Source organism: Lactuca virosa, chromosome 1 (assembly GCF_052849685.1).
Source record: "Lactuca virosa cultivar CGN04683 chromosome 1, Lactuca_virosa_CGN04683_v6, whole genome shotgun sequence".
NCBI classification, from domain to species: Eukaryota; Viridiplantae; Streptophyta; class Magnoliopsida; order Asterales; family Asteraceae; genus Lactuca; species Lactuca virosa.
In genome coordinates this window covers 7328842-7336827 of record NC_136426.1, presented here as the reverse complement: position 1 = coordinate 7336827, position 7986 = coordinate 7328842, and positions in this window count along the sequence as shown.

The following is a 7986-nucleotide window of genomic DNA, read 5'->3' as shown; positions in this document are numbered from 1 at the left end:
GGTTTTGATATATATGGAAAATATATACCTTATTAATGAAGGGTTTTGATAAACTTTTATCATATGTTGTTTGGGGACCAATTCCGCAACATCTTTTGAAAAGATTTCTCTGATTTTATTTTAAAAAGCATAAATTAAATCGGTCTTTTTTGGCCGAGAAATTAGGGGATGTCACAGTTGGTATCAGAGCATTAGTTTAAGCGAACTAAGAAATATCCTACGATTTCTATGGTCTGTTGCCGACCGGATCTGGAAACCTTATGTGTGTAGGATTCTAACCGTACGATTACGAGATTAGAACTAACATGTAAACGTTTCGGAGTGATAAGGGAATTGAAATGTCTAACAAGGATAAACACCTAAATTCGCCTTATTCGGTATATAGATTGTAATGGCAAGAACTCGTAGTGGAGTTGCAAATGGAAATAGGGATCAACAACCTCAACCTCAAGTAGTTGAGCAAGTACCTATTGTAGGAGCTGCACCTGAGCCAATGACGATGGCTGGGGTACAAGCAATGATGCAGATGATGTTAGATCGCCAAATGGAGGAGACCAGGCGATTACTACAACAACATAGGGAAGAGACTACGATACCTGTTGAACAGCCCGTATTGAATGAAGGGCAATCTGTAGGAGGGAACTACAGTGGGACTCTTGGTCAAGCCAACCCACCGATAGTTAGACAAAACAACCAGGATGGAGGAGTTGATGGACGCGGGTGCAAATATAAAGATTTCATGGCATCTAAACCACCATGTCTATCTGGGAGTCCGACACCGGTGGAAGTCATGAACTGGATCTCCGAAATGGAGACGATGTTTGAAAGCTATGAGTGCAGCAACAAACAAAAGACTACACTTGCAATTCCTCTGTTAAAGTCTGGTGTGTTGAGCTGGTGGAAGTTACTAGCTGATTCGATGCCCAAGGGAGAAGCTAGTAAGATGTCTTGGGAAGACTTTGTGCTACAACTGAAATTGCAATACTGCTCAGAGTAGGACCTTCTGGAAATTAATAATGAGTTCCAGAATTTAAAGAAGGGAAAGATGAGCGTTACTGAATACGCTGCTAGTTTTACAGAAAAGCCGAAGCTTGTTCCTTATCTAGTTCCAACGGAACTCTCTAAGGTTAACAAGTTTGCCCTCGGATTACCAGCGGACTTTGGTCCGATGGTAAAACAAGCAACCACTTTGAAAGCCGCCATCTGGGCTGCTAAGAATGTTGAGGTTCAGATCAGAGAGAAGGGTCTGGAGAGGGCAGATGTTGGTGAAAAGAGAAAATTTGAAGCAACTTCAGGTTCCAACAAGAGAAGCAAATTTTCAAAGTCCAAGAAGTTTGGAGGAGGAGGTGAAGTGAAATGATGTGAGAAGTGCAAGAAAAAGCACTCTGGGAAATGTAGCGAGGAGGTGACTTGCTACAAATGTGAAAAGACTAGGCATTATGCCAATATGTGTCCATCCGACAAGAGGGTATGTTTTGAGTGCCGTGAAGAAGGGCATGTTTTTAAAGACTGTCCAAAGAGGAAGGATGCAACAAAGCCCAATCTACCACCAAAGCCGAAGGCGAGAGCCTTTCAGATGATCCTTTAAGCTGCAAAAGAAGAAGTCGATGTTGCTTCAGGTACCTTTCTCGTAAACGAATTGCTTGCCCAAATTTTGTTTGATTCTGGAGCCAATTACTCCTTTATATCGCATGAATTTGGTAGAAAACTAGCTTTGCCTGTAGATAGACTAGTTAACGCCTTATTAGTCGAGATTGCTAGTGGCAAGTTTGTACCTGTTAGCCATCGTATGAAAAATATCCTCATTGACTTGGATGAGAATAAGTTCCACGAGGAATTATTGCCTATCGAGTTAAATGGATTCGACATAGTTTTAGGAATGGATTGGCTTAGTGCCAATGACGCCGAGATATTATGTAGGAAGAAGATAATAAATGTAAACCCGCCAGGGAGAGAGTCGTTTATGGTGTATGGAGACAAACGCAGAGTAAACTCTGGAATCATTTCCCTAATGAAAGCCAGAAAGTGTTTGGCCAAGGGATGTACATCATATCTAGCGTTCGTGATCGATGCTAAGAAGGAGAAGAAGGAGGTGCAGAATATTCTGGTGGTGTGTGATTATCCGGAAGTCATTCCTGAAGATCTTCCCGGATTGCCCCCTGATCGACAAGTGGAGTTTCGTATCGACTTGTTACCAGGAACGACGCCGATAGCAAAAACACCGTCTCGATTAGCACCAACCGAAATGAAAGAACTTATGACACAACTTCAGGAGTTATTGGACAAAGTTTTCATTCGACCTAGTTCATCACCCTGGGGAGCCCTTGTGTTGTTTGTAAAGAAGAAAGACTGGAGCATGAGAATGTGCATCGATTACAGAGAGCTGAATAAAGCGACAATAAAGAACAAGTATTCGTTACCGAGGATCGATGACCTGTTCGACCAGTTGCAAGGTTCGAGATACTTCTCGAAGATCGATCTTAGGTCAGGATACCATCAACTGAAGGTGAGGGAGCAGGATATCGAAAAGACTGCGTTCAGAACAAGATATGGACACTATGAATTTTTGGTTATGTCGTTCAAATTAACCAATGCCCCAGCAGCTTTCATGGATTTAATGAACAGGGTTTGTAAACCATAGACGATATCTTGATCTATTCGAAAAGCAAGCAGGAGCATGACAAGCATCTTCGTGAAGTGCTAGAAGTTTTGAAAAAGGAGAAGCTGTATGCAAAGTTCTCCAAATGTGAATTTTGGATTCAAGAAGTCCAATTTTTAGGTCATGTGGTTAACCAAGAAGGAATAATGGTTGACCCAACAAAGATTGAAGCTGTGATGAAGTGGGAACAACCAAAAAGTTCTACGGAGATTAGAATCTTTTTAGGATTAGCCGGATATTATCGCCGATTTATCCAAGGCTTTTCTTCGATCGCTACTCCATTAACAGCTTTGACCCACAAAGGAGCTACTTATGCTTGGAATGAAAAGCATAAGGAGGCCTTTGAAAAGTTAAAGAAGAGACTGTGTGAAGCACCAATTCTTTCGTTACCTGAAGGAGTTGAGGACTTCGCAGTCTATAGTGATGCCTCTGGAGTTGGGTTAGGATGTGTTCTGACCTAAAGGGATAAAGTGATAGCGTATGCATCGAGGCAGTTGAAAGAGCATGAAAAGAACTACCCCACTCATGATCTGGAGTTGGCAGCGGTAGTGTTCGCCTTAAAGATATGGAGGCATTATCTTTATGGTACTAAGTGTAAACTTTTCACTGATCATAAGAGTCTTCAATATCTCTTTAATCAGAAGGAATTGAACAAGAGACAGCGGCGCTGGCTAGAACTACTCAAGGACTACGACTGTGAGATACTTTACCACCCTGGTAAAGCAAATGTTGTTGCTGATGCTCTCAGTCGGAAGGTAAATCTTGAAAAGAGAAGGCCAAGAGCGTTGAGAATTGAAGTCGTCTCGACAATTGTGGAAAGTATAAAGAAAAGCTCAGGAGGAAGCTTTAGAAAAGAATGACCGAAAGGAGGAACGTTTGGGAAAAACGTTGGTGTTTGATACAAACGGTCAGGGATTGAAGGTATTCAAAGATAGGATTTGGGTACCTAAGATGGGAGGAGTAAGAGGTCTTCTGATGGAAGAAGCTCACAAAACCATGTACTCGATTCATCCCGGCAGTACGAAAATGTATAGGGACCTAAAACCCTATTACTGGTGGCCGACGATGAAGCTCGATGTTGCTAAGTATGTGGCCGAGTGTGTAACATGTGCTAGGGTTAAGGCACAACATCAGAAACCGTATGGGAGTTTAGAACCCTTACCTGTACCCATGGGTAAATGGGAGGACATTACCATGGATTTTGTGACTAAACTGCCCAAGACAAGGAACGGTCACGACATGATTTGGGTGGTCGTGGATCGCTTCACTAAGAGTGCGCATTTCATAGCCGCTAACGAGAAATGGTGTATGGATAAACTTGCGAGTTCTTACGTGAAGAAAATTGTGAGGCTATACGGTGTTCCGTTAACGATTGTATCCGATCGTGACAGCCGTTTTACCTCAAGGTTTTGGAGAAGTCTACAAGAGGAATTGGGTACCAAGTTGTGTTTGAGTACAGCTTACCATCCACAAACTGATGGTCAGAGCGAACGAACGATTCAAACATTGGAGGATATGCTGAGAGCATGTACCCTAGAATTCCAAGGTAACTGGGATGAACATTTACCTCTAGTAGAATTTTCCTATAATAATAGTTTCCACTCAAGCATCAAGATGGCGCCTTATCACGCTTTGTATGGAGAAAAGTGTCGAACGCCGTCATGCTGGCTGGAAGCTGGGGAAAAGCAGTTTATGGGACCTGAGATAGTCCATCAAACTGCTGAAAAGTTGAAAGTGATAAGGGAAAGGATGTTAGCTGCTCAAGATCGACAAAAGAGTTATGCTGACAAGAAAAGACAACCGATATCCTTCGAAGTTGGAGATTCGGTTATACTTAAAGTCTCGCCGTGGAAGGGACTTATAAGATTTGGTAAAAGAGGAGAGTTGAGTCCAAGGTTTATTGGACCATTTAAAGTTCTTCAGAGGATCGGGAATCAAGCTTACAAGCTAGAATTACCGGAAGAACTGGAGGGTATTCATAACACATTTCATGTGTGTTATTTGAGAAAGTTCACAGGAGATGTGCCCGACATAATTCCCATTTCTGAGTTAAGGTTGGATGAAAACAAGAGATTGATCGAAGAACCTGAGGCAATCGTTGACCGTAAGACTAAGAAGCTGAGATACAAGATGGTCGATTTAGTGCTTGTGCGTTGGAAACATACGAATGGGCCAAATCTCACTTGGGAAACGGAGAGTGACATGATGAGTCGCTACCCGCATTTGTTTGCTGATGTGTGATTCCGGGGACGGAATCATCCTAAAGGGGAGAGAATTGTAATGCTCGTGTTTTTAGGCTAGGCATTAATATTGACATTATAGTCTAGGTTAACCTTTGTAACTCATTTTGAAGAAATGAAAAAGGAATTATGTGAATTATGTGTTTTATGCTTAATTATTAGGGTTTAATTAATTAAGAATAAAAATGAGCGTCAAAAAAAATTAAATTTTAGATAAAGCCGATATCTATTAAGAAACTTGTAGTGGGCGTGACAAGGATTACAGATATATAAAGAATGCCGAAATCCGAGTTATAACGAAAAAGTTATGACCTGTCGAAGTTTCGCGACAAACCGGCACGGGGACGAATGTCGTAAAAAGTGAGTTTTCGATAAACTACTTTTTGGCCTTAGTGATCTAAACGAAACTCGTAGTGTTCGTTAAACCGAGAGTAGGCATAAAAAGAACGCCCAAATCTGACTTCGTATGAGGAAGTTATGATTTTTCGAAGTTTCAGCTTAGCAGTAGACAGCTAAAAACTCGAAATTTAGATCGAGTGATTTTTAGCCGACACGACCTAAACGAGAATCGAAGGTCCCGTCATTAGTAGCACAACGGTAAAAAGTCTGACGAAAACGGACGTCGGATGAAGAAGTTATGAATTTTTAACGGATTTCCTGTCCCGGTCTGTTAAAAATAATAATATAAAAATTAAAGTCAAATTAGCCGACGAAGTCTAAACAAAAGTTGTAGAGCGTAATTTTACCTACGCGTGCATATAAAGAACATCAAAAACGGAGCTCGTATGCAAAAGTTATGGATTTCAGAAGTTTTTGCACAAAAATCGAGAAAATTCGCATAGTCACGTTTTTGCCACGTCACCCTCGCTTAGATCGTGCCACGTGTCCGAAATTGGTGAGTCATGCGAGCCACGTGTCCTCGCCTCGCATGTACCACATGTCCGAAGCGAGGCTGAGTCATTCGAGCTGTTGAGCGATCCAATGCATGTCCGACGCGTGTCCTCCTTCACATGTCCGAAGCCCTCGCAAGAAGCCACGAAACCCTACTTCGGACCAGTAGACCTCGGTCCAATCAGGAGAGGACAGCAAGCCTTCGCACGCGCAGACCTCGTGCGAGCCATCCCCCAGCGAACTTCGGATCTGCGACGCGTGGCTCCTTCTCAGCCGTCGGATCAGGACTTCGGACCCCTATAAATACAAGGGTCATGCGAACCCTCCCGGTTACTTTTAAGATTTTGCCATATTTAGCCCCTTTCTTCATATTTTCTTCATCTTAACATCCCCCAAAGCCCCGATATCGATTATAAGCCGCGGAATACGCCACGAAGTGCCCGTGAAGCCCGGAAAATTTATCTTTTCGATTTCGAAGCCCGACCCTCGCAGAGCCCGGTTTCTGAATAAAACTCCCGGTTTTATTAGAAACGAACGTTTTAGGAAACGAATTGCTGCCCGATTTTCATCAAATCAAGTGAGTGTATAGTCACTTTCATTTTACACATAGATATGAAGTATTTACCTTATAATACGTGTTATGTGCAAATATATTAATTGTTTATTTGAGGTGAGTGTTGAGTTGATGTTTTATACAAGTTTTAAACTGTATAAGTATTTTTATCTACAAATATGTTGGATAGAACATGGGTAGATAGTGATGTGTGATAAAATAAAAGTAATGAGAGGCCTCGTTGTGATTTGTGATTCAGTCATCTAGCGGAGTTTGGATGACGACCACAAACTTTCTAGACAGTCCAGTGGGAAGCACTAGCAGGCCCGCAACCTGTAGGTGTTAATGAACTTGGGTGTTTATTCGTTGTACTCCAATCCCCCTCATGGTTGCCTTTAGGACATGTATGGCTAAGGAAACCCCTTAGCAGTAGTGTCCATCCCGATGATATTCTTTAGGCTAGGTCCCTTGTGAAAAGTGTTTAGGGACGTAAAGTGAGGATAACGGGAACGGGTAATCAGGGTTATTATTGATTGATGAATTTAATAAGTTTATTATTATTGTGGCCCTATATGCTCACCAGGCTCCCAAGCCTGACCCACTCAGTTTTTTTATGATTACAGGTAGTGGACCCCGAGCATAGTCGGAGGATGACGTGAGATTTTTGGATTATAGGCCAGTAGTTGTAAATAACCGTAGTAAGGCTTATAATGTCTTGTTTATGCTTTTGATCTGTATCGGAACATGACATCCCGAGGTTTTGATATATATGGAAAATATATACCTTCTTAATGAAGGGTTTTGATAAACTTTTATCATATGTTGTTTGGGGACCAATTCCGCAACATCTTTTGAAAAGATTTCTCTGATTTTATTTTAAAAAGCATAAATTAAATCGGTCTTTTCTGGCCGAGAAATTAGGGGATGTCACACAATTATTAATTTGGTGTTATTTTGATGTTGACAGTTCTGGAATCTATCATCCAGCAGCTAGGGTTGGGTCTGCGGGACTTCAGCAGTGTGAGGTGAGTTACCTTCCAGTAGAGGTGGGTCTAAGGCCACAATGCCGGCCCACCAGTAGGTGATTATGTTTGAGACGATTGTCTTTGTGATAATTGTCTGGTTTGCCATTGTCTGATATGCCTTATGTGATAGGATGCTCTGTTATATATGTTAGTAGTAGTAGGGGTGAAATAGTCCCCGGATACCGACTGAAAGATACCGAAGGGGTAGTCAGTACCCATGCATGCCTAGCAGTATGATTATGTTATGCTATGTTATTATGTGGTAGTGGTAGGGGTTAAATAGTCCCCGTAACCGGTTGAGATACATCGGAGGGTAGGTCGGGCACCCCGGTATGCCTGACAGTGGGGTAGTTTGAGCACCCCGGTATGCTCAGCAGGGTAGGTCAAGCACCCACATATGCTTGACAGGGTAGGCCGGGCACCCAGATATGCCTGGCAGTACGTGATTTGTATGGTATGTGGTATGATGGGGGAACTCACTAAGCTTCGTGCTTACGGTTTACAGTTTTGGTTTCAGGTATTACGTTTCAAGGGAAAGGAGCCGGCTCGATCACAGCGCATCACACTATGTTTTCCGCACATGAGATCTTTGGGATTACACTCTGATATTATTTTATG